Source organism: Pongo pygmaeus, chromosome 13, assembly GCF_028885625.2.
Source record: "Pongo pygmaeus isolate AG05252 chromosome 13, NHGRI_mPonPyg2-v2.0_pri, whole genome shotgun sequence".
Classification (NCBI taxonomy): domain Eukaryota; kingdom Metazoa; phylum Chordata; class Mammalia; order Primates; family Hominidae; genus Pongo; species Pongo pygmaeus.
The window spans coordinates 80,020,469-80,036,651 of NC_072386.2; positions in this window are offsets into that span (position 1 = coordinate 80,020,469).

The following is a 16,183-nucleotide window of genomic DNA, read 5'->3' on the forward strand; positions in this document are numbered from 1 at the left end:
TGGGTTTATCAAAGCTATAAAAATTAATCACTCCAAGGTTATAAAATCGTTTTACAGCTTCCAGTCAGGTCATAAACTCCAGTATCACCACCTCCAGCCCTCTGACAAGTTCCTTATCAGGTGCTATTAACTAATCCATATGCTGTTAAATTACAGGGCTTTTATTCTTGGGTATGTGTAGCTCATCTAGAGAGGGCACCAATTCCTGCCAGTATCTAACATCAAACTCAAGTTAACAAAAGCCTTGTCTTTAAACCTGGGCAAAGGAGACAATCAAAGTAAACTGCTTTCATGAGACACAGAGAAAAGCTTGTATTTGTTTAATAATTTTGCCTCTAACTGAATTAATATAACTTATTCTATGCCTTGATACTAAATAATTTAAATGTTTAGCTACCCATGAGCTTTCTTTACTGTCATTCTCAAAACTAGGCAGGGCTTATGACCTTTTTGCTTGAAACATTGCTAATTTTCTGGTTTGTTTTACATCTAGAATTTAAAATGATTTAATTCCTTCAGGCCTGGGAAGTATAGTGGAATAAGTGGGCATGCAAGATTGCAAGGGCTGGGTTTTGAGGGATAAAATTAATTCAGCCCCTCCAAATCAAAAAAAGGCACACAGATGCCTAAACAAAATGCTTGTGTTTGGTATAGCTAATTGCTACAAGTCAAGATTACAGTAGCTCAATGCACAGAATGTATAGATAAGTCAGTTTTATAACCTTATTTTTGGCTTTTAGTTTTTCACTCTTATAGTGCTTAAAATGGTTTTAAGTACCTGCCTACCTCCATTCCCATCTGGCCTAGAATGTTTAATTGACTACGAGTCTTTTGATTCTAAGTTTGTTGGCCAAAGGAAATCCCCCTTCCACACACACAAGAAAATTCTAAAACAACTAATTCAGTCCGTGACACAAAACAGGGGATTGGAGACACCTCACTATGCCCCCTTTGCAATTTAGGCCAGGTTTGCAAGACCCTTTAAGAATATAGAAATAAAGTAATGCCTCCTCCCAGAAGACTTAGTCTTACTAAAAACTTAAAAAGAAAAATACTCCAAGGGATTACAACCAAAATGGAAGGGTGCTTGCCAAGTGTTGCTGAGTACCCTACTAATGTTAAACTCCAGGGAATAACTAGTTGGGTACACCTGTCCAGGATTAAACCTATTTCTTTTGCATTTTGTGCAAGGCATAAAATGAGGACACCATGACGACATCTGTGAACCTTTAAAAGACCTCCACTACTTACTTAAAAGAATCAACACTCAGCCAGAAGTAGTAATGTGATGCTGGGGATGGGAACAGGCTGTTAATTTTTCTGTTTTTCCTAACTGTAATACTTCTTTTCCATTGCTTTGGCCAACCACGTCTTCCTGGGAAACACCTCTTTTGCAGTTGTTGGGTGTAGAAGCCACCCTAAGGCCCAACTGGACACCATGCTGTCACTGTTAATTCTGTTGGCTCTCTCAATTATCCTGATCCAGTGTGGGTGGGAACATAACTCTGTGGTAAGTATTTCAAAAATTATGGCATCAGGGAATCATCTTTGTGGTTGCTGGATTTTTCATCAACATCCCCAGGATAGAGAGTTCCACCTTATGGCCTATCTGGAAAATCTTGCAGTCATATTCCCAGACCTCCTAACTAACCATATGATCCCAAAGTTCCCAGACCCCTACTTGCTTTGTGGAACTCTCTCCTACCTAATGGATTCCACCTGAACCTCCCCAACCACTATCACCTGCACCTGGGAAGTTGTGTATCCATATCTCCAGTACACTAGTGATTCTATCTTTTTGCACCCACTGTTGTGTTAATGACGCAAAAGCAGAAGTTTCCCTGTGAAGCTCTGGTCCAGCTCTAGTTGCCAAGTTCCCAAGGCTGCAGCAAGGTAAATGGAATTCTACTTGTGAGCAAGGAGACCATATATGGTGCCTTCTCCTATATCAGAATGTACAAGGGAAGAACAACTGCCTAAGCTGGGAAGGGGGGAGTGCTGCCCACTTCTGGAAAACAAAGATTGCTCAACCACCTCCACTGGAACAGGGGAGGAATATTTCCATAGACCCAGTTTGGCAGCAAAGGATAGGTGTCATAGCCTGTAGGGCCTCCATTTGAGCCCCAAAGGGGCTCATTTTTGTTTGTGGCCACGAATGGGAAGAAGTCACACCCCATAACCATGCCTGACTCTCCAAGGAGCCACCTGTTCTTTTAGGAGTAGCTTTCCCTTGTATATCAAAAGCTTGAAACAGAGGTGAATGTATGTTGATCACCCTTGCCTCTTCAGGGGTCACAGTCTATAACCCCATAAGACCCGGGAATACCAGAAAGGAGCAAGCAGGAGGATTAATTCTGGCAGGAATCAGGGCAAAAATAGGACTAGTGGCATCCAGGGGGTAGCTTTGCCTACCACGAGTCAACCCTAAAGAACTTGATTGAAATCCTAGAATCCTTAGCCACCAACACAGGTCAGGCAGTAAAGGGAATTCAAGAGTCCCTAAACTCTTTGGCAAATGTAGTTCTCAATAACAGACTAGTATTGGATTATTTACCAGCTGAACAAAGTGAAGTCTGTGCAGTTATTAGTAAAACTTACTGCACATATATTAACAACTCTGGGCATGTTGAGGTTAACATTCAAAAGATCTATGAACAAGCTACCTGATTACATAGATATAACTGGGGCAGTGAACCCATCTATATCTGGTCCACTATTAAAATCGCCATCCCAAGTCTCACCTGGTTTTTATCAATCCTAGGACCTCTGATAGCTGTCTTGTTATTACTAATCTTTGGCCCTTGCTGCTTTAACCACTTAGTAAACTTTATGTCTTCTAGATTATAACAGTTCCAGGTTAAGACAATGCTGGCTCAAGGCTTCAAACACATTCTATCTACTGATACAGAGAATGAAAGCATCCTGCCTCTTGGCCCCCTAGATAAGGTATACAGACATTTTTACTCCTCTGATGCTAGGCAGGGAATATGCCCCTAAAATCAGCAGAAAGCAGTTACAGAAAATGGGCCTTCACCTTTCTGCAAGGAGAAGTATCTAATCTCTGAGCAGGGAATGAGGTAAGAGGGAGGACCAGAAGAAAGATATCTGGTCTTTCATCCAGACCAGATGAAAGACTGGCTGGAACAGTGGCTGGAACAGCCACGGAAAGCACCTCTTCATAAGACATGCTCACCAGTGCCTTGGTGGTTTACCATTGCAATGGCAACACCTGGAAGTTACTGCCCAAAGAAATTTATGAATAACCCACCCCTGAATTTGCATGTAATTAAAAGCAGGTATAAATATGACTGCAAAACTGCCTCTGAGCTGCTACTCTCCAAACACCACCTATGGGGTAGCCCTGCTTTGCAGGAGCAGTCATGGAGCTGTAACACTGCTACCTCAATTAGGCTGTTTTCTACCACCAGCTCACTCTTATATTTGTTCATTAGTGAAGCCAAGAAACTTCTTGGGCTAAGCCCTAATCGTGGGGGCTCACCTGTCCTGCATCAGGAGGGCATCATCAGCTGCCCAGAGAAGTTCTCTGAGAGCAAAACAAAGAAAAGTTTTAGCCAGCAGGGAATCCAAAAGATGACCTCCTCTCTTTGGATGTTTTACTCCAGCAAAATAAAAGTGCAAACAAACAAAGAGAGAGAGAGAGAAAGAGAAAGAGAGAGAGAGAGACTTGTATATTGTGTCATAATACACAAAAAAGTATTTTAATTTGCCAGTGGTTATTTTCATAGCTTTAAATATGTTTGTCCATTTCTTTAGTTCTTCAATTTGTTTCTTTAGATTTCATACATTGACCACACATTAATAAAGATGTTTAGATCACTTTTTTGCCTCTATTTACCTTGTCCTTGTCTCCTTTCAATTTTTTGATATGAGTTATTTTTGTCTCTACTGGTAATCTTGAAACTCCAAACATCATCCCAAGACTGTATTCCTTGTTTGGTCCATTTTGACATATCTCCAGTGACCCCTCACACCCCATATCTCATGAGGGAGGAGGGGTTCCCATTTCTAGAATTCTCTCTCAATTCTGGTCATATCTTTTATTAAGTCTCATCGCATTTGAATTCTGTTTTGGTATCTGTGGCAGACAGAATAATGGCCTCAGCCATGTCCACCTCAATTTCTTGAACCTGTGAATATGTTACCTCGTGTGGTAAAAGGGGCTTTACAGATTACAGATGTGATTAAGTTAGGGACTTTGAGATGGGAAGATGATCCTGGATTATCTGCGTGGGCCCAAGGCCATCACAAAGATCCTTATGAGGGAAAAGAAGCAGGCAGAAGAGTCAGAGGCAGAGAAGAGGTGATGATGGAAGGTGAGGTTGGAGGGATTTGGGACCAGAACCCAAGGAATGTGGATGGCCTCTAGCAGCTGGAAAAGTGAAGGAAACATTCTTCCCTAGAGGCTCCAGAGGGAATGCAGCCTGTCATCAGCTTAATGTAGGCTGGGGAGAATTTTGTCAGACTTCTGACCTCCAGAATTCTAAGATAACAAAACTGGTGTTGCTATAAGCCACTGGTTTACAACAGCAGTAGGAAACTAAAACAGTACCATAATTCTGGTGTTCTGTCTATGGGTTATGCTGCTATTATGTTTAGGATGGTTTATGCACATTCTCTTGTTTCATTTTCTCAACCACCCTGTCAATTAGTATACCATGATTTCCATTTTATGGCTGAAAAACCTGAAATTCGAGGTTTAGATACATTGGTAAATGTCATATAAGTAATGAGTGGGTATGGGACATATCCCCAGGCCTGTTGAAGATCAAGTCCTGGTGCTTCAAGACCGAGGCTTCCAAAGGGAAGAGATCAAAGCTTCCTTATAGGGCTTAGGAGAGATATTTGGGGGTTGGAGAATGTATAAAAATAAAATATCCAAATGTTCCAAGGGATGGATGGTGTTTTTTGGACCACTGTGATCACATTGCCCTTGTTTGACAACCCCAGATCTGGGAACTCTTTGTGTTTTCCTGTAAGGCATGCAAGTGCTTGTGGAAGAATGAGCAGCCCAGGACAGCCCAGCTCCTTCACACAGCAGTAAACCAGTATTGAGCATGGACAGCACTCTTTCCAATCAGCATTTATTCAAAAGCCAGGGAAGTGCTGGCTCTTGTTATCTAACCAAACTGGGGTCTTCCCAGCATGGCAAAGCCAAACACTAACATCTGGATTGCAACGAGACAAAGTGAGGCATTTATTGCAGGGCACCAGCAAGGAGGATTAGGCAGTTCATGCTTCAGACCTATATTAGTCTGTTCTTGCACTGCTCTAAAGAACTACCTGAGACTGGGTAATTTATAAAGAAAAGAAGTTTAATTGGCTCATAGTTCTGCAGGTTGTACACGAAGCATAGTGGCTTCTGCTTCTGGGAAGCCTCAGCAAGCTTACAATCATGGCGGAAGGCAAAGGGGAAGCAAGTGCGTCTTACGTGCTGGGAGCAGGAGGATGAGAGAGGGGGAGGGTGCCACATGCTTTAAAACAACCAGATCTTGCGAAAAGGCTATCATGAGACAGTACTAGGGGGATGGTGTGGAACCATTAAAAACCACCACCATTCCAATCACCTCCTACCAGGCCCCACCTCCAACACTGGGGATTACAATTCAACATGAGATTTGGGTGGGGACACAAAATTCAAACTTTATCAAGACCCTATCTCTCTTACTTGTAAGTATTTTTAAAGGTGAGGGGCCAGAGGTTATAGGCAAAGTTACAAATCAATATATGGAGGCAATACATTGGTTTGACCCAGAAAGATGGGACATTTTCAATGGGGTGGGAAGTCCACAGGTCACAGGTGGATTCAAAGATTTTCTGATTTGTGATTGATTAAGCAAGTGAAGCTTTGTCTAAAAATCTGGAAACAGTAGAAATGAATGTTAGCTCTGACTCATGGGTATGACCTCCTCCAGGCCCCTCAGGTAGAAATTTGGAATGAAGAATGGCAGAGTTCATTCCTCAGCTCTCCCTGATGTGAGGTCAACAAAAGGGAGATACGATAGAAGGGAGGTCTGTGCCAGTAGACTCATTGGGTGGGGGTCTAGGTTTCCGAAAAATAAATAAAAGATGTGTTAAGATGTTATCTTTAATTTCTGTAGGGAAAAAAACATCTCTGACTCTAATTTCCTTGGCAATTATTTTTAGCTCCTAATTACCTTCTTGCTTATGAAGTTTCTCATTTACTTTTCAGGGCTAGCTAGGTGCCTGGGATTTCCCTCAAAGGAAATCAGGATTTTCCTTTATTTCCATGCTTGGTTTGGAGGCAGGGTACCTGGCAGACCCTTAAGAAGGGTCCCAGCTCTGTCACATTGTGAGGTCTCCTGTCTCTGAAAACTGGACTAGCTTTGGGAGATGTGAAGATCTGGACCTTTCCCTAAAGAGGAAACAACAACAAGGCAATGAGAGAGTGGCAGAACAAGGTTTGGGGAACAGTACTTTGTAGCCTTGCTGGACAGGAGAACTCCCAGGGAGACAGAGTCACCATCCTGGTGGGTCTTCAAATTGGAAGTGAAGGTGGCTGCTGCATTCTTCCTCCTTTCCTATGTCATGTCATGTCTTCTCTTTTCCATTCCACTTCTTCCTCTTTTGCCTTGATTCAACATTTGCTATTTTATCTCCTATTTCTCTCTGAAATTATATCCCTCTGATTATTTCTCCCTGAAATATCTCTACTCTATCTCCCTTCTTCTCATATTTTTTGTTCTTCTAGGTCATCCTCTTAAATGACTGGGTCAAATATGTACCTACGAAGAAACACTGAGAATTTCCAGACTTTACATCTGATCTGTTTTTACTTAAGTTTATTTACAAGTAGCTCGTAAGTATTTCAATAAATTATGAAAACCAAGTGTGAACTTGTAGAGATGCCCATTGCAACCAACTTTTTCCTAATATTTCTCACATTTTGCCTTCTAATCTAGGTAGGAGCTTATGATTAATTATGTTTTTTATATTCAAAACTTTTGGGGAAAAATTCCCTTAGTTTTTCTGGTAAACTACATGTCCTGTAAAAAGCAACTTCACTGTTTTCTTCAGAAGCCTGATTAGTTTCCATATTATTTGGGTTTATAAAATGACCGTTTCAGACTGAGAATATGACTACATTCACAACTCCATGTATATTTGCAGAACAATTCTATATTATTATGGTAATAACAAGGCTGCCATCTCTTTGCTATGCAAATTTCATACATTGTAGCTGAGTAAATACTTCCTCTCTGCCTACTGGATTGACCTGAATAACAAAGATGCAGAATGTAAAGAACATGCAGCTCTGATAGATTTGGCTGAAGATTTCTTATAAAGAAATTTTTGGACTTAAACTATCACCCTCTCTAAGAGGCTTAGCAGCTGTCTCAGTGGAAACAAGACCCACAGGAGCCTGGGATCTCTTGAAACAAAATTCAGTTTTGCATTTGGCAGTAAGATAAACCTCAAAAGCCTTTCTTTTCTTTTTCTGATGCTTGAATTATAAAGAGGCTGCACCTATTCCCAGCATCAACAGGTCTGCACACATATGGAAACAGGTCTGCAACACAACTATGCTCACTTGTAAAAATGGTCACTTTACTTGCAAATATAGACAAAGGGGCCCATCTTTGGTCTAAATTTTTAGCCAGCTGCTTCTATAGTGAGGCAGAGGTAGACAGTGTTTTGGGTATATGTCTATCTTTGTATAATGAAGGAATATACCTATCTTTGCATAATGAAGAGGCTACCTCTCTGGCTTCTTCATTATGCAAAGATAGGTATATTTATTTTCTATTGCTGCTGCAACAAATTATCCTGAACTCAGTGGCTTAAAACAGCACAAACGTATTATCTTACAGTTCTGCAAACCAGAAGTGTGATGTGAGTCTCACAAGGCTGAAATCAGGATGTTGTTGGCTGCAGTCCTCTCTGGAGTCCTTAGGGGAGAATCATTTCCTTAGTTTCCCCAGCTGGTAGAGGCTGCCTGCATTTCTTGGTATGTGTACCCTTCCTCCATCTTGTTGACAAAAAGAGGCAACTCTGTAAAATATTTGAAGAGATTCTGAGCCACATGGCAGTGACCATGGCCCATGACATAGCCCCAGGATGTCCTGAGAACATGCACCTAAGGTGGTAGGGCTACAGCTTAGTTTTATACATTTTAGGGAGACATACGATATATTAGTCTGTTCTCACACTTCTAATAAAGACAAAGCTGAGACTGGGTAATTTATAAAGAAAAGAGATTTAATTGACTCACAGTTCCACGTGGCTGGGGAAGTTTTACAATCATGATGAAATGCAAGGAGGAGCAATCACATCTTACGTGGTGGCAGGGAAGAGAGAGCTTGTGCAGGGGAACTCCTCTTTATAAAATCAGATCTTGTGAGACTTACTGTCACGAGAACAGCACGAGAAAGACCTGCCTCCATGATTCAATTACCTCCCACTAGGTCCCTCCCATGACATCTTGGAATTGTAGGAGCTAAAATTCAAAATGAGATTTGGGTGGGGACAGAGCCAAACCATATCATAAGACATCCATCAACACATGTAAGATGTACATTGGTTGGGACCAGAAAGGTGGGAAAACTCAAAGTAGAGGGTTTTCATGTAGATTCAAAGATTTTCTGACTGGCAACTGGTTGAGTTTATCTAAAGACTTGGCATCAATAGAAGGGAGCATTTGGGTTAAGATAAGAGGTTGTGGAGACCAAGGCTCTTATTATGCAGATGAAGCCTCCAGGTAGCAGGCTTCAGAGAGAATAGGTTGTAAATGTTTCTTATTGGAATAAAAATTGTGCCAGACTCTCAGTTAATTCTCTCTTGGATCAGGGAAAAGACCTGGAAAGGGAAGGGGAATCTCTACAGAATGTAGATTTTCCCCACAAGAGATGGCTTTGCAGGGCCATTTCAAAACATGTCAAAGAAATATATTTTAGGGTAAAATACTTTGATTTCTTTCAGGGCCTGCCATCTGTCATAAAGGTTCTTATTGCTACAAATAATCTGTTCTGCCAGTCTTAAGGTCTTTCTTTTAATGTTAAGGCTGATCAGCTGTGCCTGAATTCCAAAGGGAGGAGGGTATAATGAGGCATATGTGACCACCCATCCACATCATGGCCTGAACCAGTGTTTCAGGTTTACTTTAGAGTGCCCTTGGCCAAGAGGAGGGGTCCATTCAGTTGATTAAAGCCTTATAATTTTATTTTTGGTTTACAATCTTCAAAACCAGCAATGGCTAGTCAAACCCTCCTCACCTCACATCACTCTGACTTTTAACTCTTCTGTCTCCCTCCTTCACTTTAAGAACCCTAGCACTGAAGGACTTCAGGAAATACTACCCCTAACACATGCCACTTTCATATGCTGATTACTTCAAACTGAAGGCTCATGGGGAAGAACAAATGCAGGCAAGGGCTTTCTCTGAGTTCCCCTTGTCTGCTTAAAGGCAGATGTCATGAATTCCCTCCCTGGGAATCTTATCAACCAGAGATGAACTCTCCAGGGAAGATGAACACTCATGCCCACAGTGACTATCACATGTTCTTCCACCAGCTGCTTTTATTACCTGAGAGGCTTTTATCTTCATAACAAGACAACCTTGACTCACCATACAATTCCTCCCCTAACCCTCCATGACTTGTGTTGACACCATCCCCACCCTTGCTAGAAGCCCCATGCCCCTATACTTGTTTTGTAGTTCAGAATGCTATAAAAACATCAACCACGGAGTCTCATATTTGATGGGACTCCCATGCGTATGTACTGATATGGTTTGGTTCTGTGTCCCCACTCAAATCTCATCTTGAACTGTTATCTGAATTGTAATCCCCACATGTTGTGGGAGGGACCTCGTGGAGGAGATTAAATCACAGGAGCATTTCCTCCATGCTGTCCTCATGATGGCGAGTGAGTTCTCATGAGAGATGATGGTTTTATAATGGGCTTTTCCCACCTTCGCTCTGCACTTCTCCTTCCTGTTGAAAGTGAAGAAGGTGCCTTTCTTCCCATTTGCCTTAACCATGAGAGTAAGTTTCCTGAGGCTTTCCCAGCCATGTGAAACTGAGTCAATTAAACGTCTTTCTTTTATAAATTACCAGTCTTGGGCAGTTCTTTATAGCAGCATGAGAATGAACTAATACAGTAACTTAGTACCAGGAGTAGGGTGCTGATATAATGATACTCGAAAATGTGGAAGCGACTTTGGAACTTGGTAACAGGCAGAGGGTGGAACAGTTTGGAGGGCTCAGAAGAAGACACAAAGATGTGGGAAAGTTTGAAACTTCCTAGAGAGTTGTTGAACAGCTTTGACCAAAATGCTGATAGTGATATGGACAATTGTTGGGAACAGGCCCCCCAAAATCTGGCCATAAACTGGCCCAAAAACTGGCCATAAATAAAATCTCTGCAGCACTGTGACATGTTCATGATGGCCATGACGCCCATGCTGGAAGGTTGTGGATTTACCAGAATGAGGGCAAGGAACACCTGGCCCACCCAGGGCGGAAAACCCCTTAAAGGCGTTCTTAAACCACCAACAATAGCATGAGTGATCTGTGCCTTAAGGACATGCTCCTGCTGCAGATAACTAGCCAGACCCATCCCTTTATTTTGGCCCATCCCTTCATTTCCCATAAGGGATACTTTTAGTTAATCTAATATCTATAGAAACAATGCTAATGACTGGCTTGCTGTTAATAAATACATGGGTAAATCTCTGTTCAGAGCTCTCAGCTCTGAAGGCTGTGAGACACCTGATTTCCCGCTTCACGCTTCTACATTTCTGTATGTGTGTCTTTAATTCCTCTAGTGCCGCTGGGTTAGGGTCTCCCCTACCAAGCTGATCTCAGCAGACAATGGCATCCAGACTGAGGTGGTCTCAGATGGAGATGAGAAACTTGTTGGGAAATGGAAAAAAAGTGACTGTTGCTATGCTTTAATGAAGAGACTGATGGCATTTTGCCCCTGCCCTAGAGATCTGTGGAACTTTGAACTTGAGAGTCATGATTTAGGGTACCTGGGGGAAGAACTTTCTAAGTGGCAAAGTGTTCAAAAGGAAGCAGAGCATAAAACTTTGGAAAATTTGCATCCTGATGATGCGATAGAAAAGGAAAACCTATTTTCTGGGGAGAAATTCAAACTGGCTGGAGAAATTTGCATAAGTAACAAGGTACAAAATGTTAATTGCCAAGCAATGGGGAAAATGTCTCCAGGGCATGTCACAGACCTTCATGGCAGCCCTTTCCATCACAGGCCTGGAGACCTAGGAGGGAAAAATGGTATTGTGGGCCCATCCCCGGGCCCTCTTGCTCTATGAAGCCTTGGAACATGGTGTCCTCTATCTCAGCTGCTTCAGCTTTAGCCATGGCTAAAAGGGGTCAACATACAGCTCAGGCTGTTGATACAGAGGGTGCAAGCCCCAAGCTTTGGTGACTTACATGTGGTTTGGGGCCTGTGGGTACACAGAAGTCAAGAATTGAGATTTGGGAACCTCCACCTAGATTTCAGAGGATGTATGGAAATGCCTGGATGTCCAGGCAGAAGTTTGCTGCAGGGACAGAGCCCTCATGGAGAACCTCTGCTAGGGCAGTGTAGAAGGGAAAAGTGGAGTTAGAGCCTCCACACAGAGTCCCCATTGGGGCACTGCATAGTAGAGCTGTGAGAAGAGGGCCACTGTCCCCCAGACCCCAGAATGGTAGATCCACTGACAGCTTGCATTGTGTGCCTGGAAAAGCCTCAGGCAGTCAACACCAGCCCATGAAAGCAGCTGGGAGGGGGGCTGTACCCTGCAATGCAATAGGGGTGGAGATGCCCAAGGCTGTGGGAGCCCATGCCCAGATAACTCAAGATATGTGCAAAAATAATTGCAACCTAATATATTGACATAAGGCAGATTAATGGGGAAAAAGCATTTTAATTATGTACATGTATTAGTCCATTCTCACTCTGCTCTAAAGAACTGCCTGAGACTGGGTAATTTATAAAGGAAAGAGGTTTAATTGACTCACAGTTTGGCATGGCTGGCAAGGCCTCAGGAAACTTAAATCATGGCTGAAAGCAAAAGGGAAGAAAGGCTTCTTATTCACATGCCAGCAGGAAGAAGAAGTGCAGAGCAAAGGTGGAAAAAGCCCTTTATAACACCACCAGATCTCAAGAGAACTCACTCACTATCATGAGAACAGTATGGAGGAATCATCCTCATGATCTAATCAACTCCCATGAGGTCCCTCCCCCAACACGTGGGGATTACAATTTGGATTACAATTCAAGATGAGATTTGAGTGGGGACACAGAGCCAGGCCATATCATTCTGCCCCAGCCCCTCCCAAATCTCATCCTTCTCACATTTCAAAACACAATTATGCCTTCCCAAGAGTCTTCCAAAGTCTTCACTCATTTCAGCATTAACCCAAAAATCCAAGTCCATAGTCTCATCTGAGACTAAACAAGGCCCTTCCGCCTGTGAGCCTGTAAAATCGAAAGTAAGTTAGTTACTTCCTAGATACAATGGGGGTAGAGGCATTGGGTAAATACACACATTCCAAATGGGAGAAATTGGCCAAAACAAAGGAGCTACAATGTCCAGAAGTTATCCTATGTGGTCTGAAATGGGGAGGAACCCTTAGTTCCAGGAATTTCCCACCCCCTTCCCTGAGAGCTCATGAATAATCTAACCCTTGTTTAGCATGTGATCAAAAAATAACCATAAATATTGCTAACCAGCAGCCTTCAGGACTGCTCTCCCTAAGGAGTAGCCACCCTTTTATTCCTTTACTTTCTTAATAAACTTGCTTTTACTTTATCAACTCGTTCTTGAATTCCTTCCGGTGTGAAGCCAAAAACCCAGGTGGCCTCCCAGGCTAAACCCCAATTTTGGGGATCACCCTATGATCCATCCTGGGGCACAATTCCTCTACAATCGTGGACTAAAGAAAAAAGTTATCTACTCCTAAAACACAATAGTGGGATAGGCATAGGATAGCAGATAGAGATATTCTCACTTAAAAAGGGAGAGAATTGAAGGTAAAATGAGTTACTAGTTCCAATTAATTTCAAAATCCAACCTGACAAACTCCGTAGGCTTCAAGACCTTGGAATAATTACCTGCGGTTCTTGGCTCTGTCCTGAGCTCACAGCTCCATTCTCTGAGTTTGCTGGTCTTCCTTCTGTGAGGTTTTTTTTGTTGTTGTTTGTTTGTTCTTTTTTTATAATCACAAAAGGTAGTACATGCTTGCAGCTGAGCAGTTTGCTTCTGGTCCCTGTTTCCTGTCTGGAGAAGCATGAAGGTCCATCAGCCATCTTTTAGTCTGCTCTCTTTGACTTTTTTGGTCCATGATGGCTGTATTTCTACTGATATTATATTTTCAGGAACTCTGTAGGCCTCTTGTATGTCTCACCAGGATTCACTTCATTCCACAGATCATTCCTAAGTAATCCCATATCTAATTTTGGCATTTGCTGAGGTAACTAAGGGGAATCTATAAGTCACACCCTAAATTTCTCAATGATTGAATATTTTGACATCCTGCTCTTTCCCTGATATTAGCAAAATGTTGTGCAGCTACATTCCAGACTTTTTCTCTAGAGCATTATTTTTTAACAGAGAATCTCTTCACTTTAGCATCATTTGAAATTTTGAAAAGTTGCAAATTTCACCAATTGTAATAACCTGGTCTGACTGCTCCCCTTCCCTGCTTTTTAAAACAGTTCTTCCCTCAATTTATTTCTTTTCTTTCATATTTTACTATATGCAACAAGAAGTAACCAGGCTTTGTCTTCAAAACTTTGGAAATCTCAGATAAGTAAACAAGTTTGTTGCTTAAAGTTTCACTTTCCACATAATTATAGGACACAATTTAGTTGATCTTTCTGTCACTATACAACAAAAATCCCCTTTTCTCTAGTTTCCAATAATACATTCCTCACTTCCTTCTGCACCCTCCCCAGCAGCACCTTTAACATCCATATTTCTACCACCTATTTGTTTCTGATGATGTAGGTATTCTCTAGATGATGTATATTTTCTCCACCCTACTCCTTACTTACTTCTGAGTCATCCATAACAGAGTCATTAATGCTTATATTTATATAGGTCTGTACAAGGCCGTCTAACTTTTCCTATTACATTCCTCAAAATTCTTCCTGCCTAGTTTCCAATTCCAAAATGACTTCTACATTTTTAGAAATTTGTTACAGTAGCACCCCACCTCCAGGTACTGAAATCTAATAGTTGCCTATTGCTGCTGCAAAAATTATTTGTTTATTGCTGCTGCACATACTTAGTGGCTTAAAAGAGCATGAATTTATTGTCTTATGGTTTTCTAGGCCAGAAGTCTGATAAGAGTCTCACATGATTAAAATAAAGATGTTGGCAGGGATGCATTCCTCTCTGGAGTCTCTAGGGGAGAATTCATTTTCCTGCTCTCCCCAGCTTCTAGAGGCTGCCTGCTTTTATTGGCTCATTGCCCATTCTTCATCCTCAAAGCTGCATCCTTATCACATCAAATCACTCTAACACTGACCCTCCTGCTGACCTCTTTCCTTTCTAAGGATACTGGACTCCCCTGGATATTTCAGGATAATCTCTCTATTTTAAGGTAGGTTGATTAGCAAACCTAATTCTGCTTTGCCATGAAATATAACATATTCTCAGGTTCCAGGGATTAAGATGTGGCCACTTTTTTGCAGGGGTAGGGTGCCTTGATTTGCCTTTTGCATAAGATACATAAAGACAAAGGTTTTACCCACACTCCTGGGAGATATGAAGTTAAAACCACCACCTTGGGAGTAAAGCTAAATGTGCCCACCACACTCGGCTACTTTTTTGTATTTTTAGTAGAGACAGGGTTTTGCCACGTTGGCCAGGCTGGTCCCAAACCTCTGACCTCAGGTGATCCGCCCACCTTGGCCTCCCAAAGTGCAAGGATTACAGGTGTGAGCCACCGCACCTGGCCCATGTTAACCTTTTATAGCCACACCCACTTTCCTCTTGTCCCAATCCTTGGCACCTGGTAACCACTACTAAGTGCTCCATTTCTATAATTTTGTCATTACCAGGATGACATATAAATGGAATCATACAGTGTGTAACATTTCGGGATTGATTTTTCTCACTCAGCATAATTCTCTGGAGATTCATTGAGGTTGTTATGTGTATCAACAGTTCTTTTTATGGCTGAGTAATAGTCCATGGTATGGATATTTCACAGTTTTTAAATCATTCACCTATTGAACGACATCTGGGTTCTTTCCAATTTGCGGCTATTATACATAAAACTGCTATGAACATTCATATGCAGGTTTTTGTGTGGAAATAAGTTTTACTTCTCTGGGACAGATGGCCAGGAGTAAAGTTTCTCGGTCACATGGTAGTGCATGCTTAGTTTTTTTTTCTTGTTGTTTTGTTTTGTTTTGTTTTGTTTTTGAGATTGAGTCTTGCTCTGTTGCCCAGGCTGAAATGCAGTGATGTGATCTTGGTTCACTGCAACCTCCACCTCCTGGGTTCAAGGAATTCTCCTGCCTCAGCCTCCCAAGTAGCTGGGACTGCAGGCACATGCCGCCATGCCCAGCTAATTTTTTGTATTTTAGTAGAGATGGGGTTTCACCGTGTTGCCCAGGCTGCTCTCGAACTCCTGAGCTCAGACAATCTGCCCACTTCGGCCTCCCTAAGTGCTGGGATTACAGGCATAAGCCACTGCACCTGGCCTGTGCATGCTTAGTTTTAAAAGAAAATGCCAAACTGGTTTTCAGTGTGGCTCACCGGCTTTACATTCCTACCAGCAACGTGTGAAAGATCCAGTTTCTCTACAACTTTGTCAGCATTTGGTGTTGCCACTACATCTTATTTTAGCCATTCTGATACGTATGTAGTAACACCTCATTGTGGCTTTAATTTCCCTAACGGTTCATGATGCTAATTTTTTAGCATGCTTATTTGTAATCTGTATATGCTCCTCAGCAAAATGTCTGTTTATCATTTGCCCATTTTCTGGTTGTAATGTTTGGATTTATTAACTTTTGAGTTTTGAGAGTTTTTATACATTCAAAATACTAATCTTTTGTTGAATACGTGGCTTTTAAATATTTCCTCCTACTTGTAGCTTGCCTTTCATCCTTTCTACTGAGGTCTATGGCAGAGTACAAGATTTTAATTTTGACGAACTCCAGTTTATCAATTTTTTTTTTAATG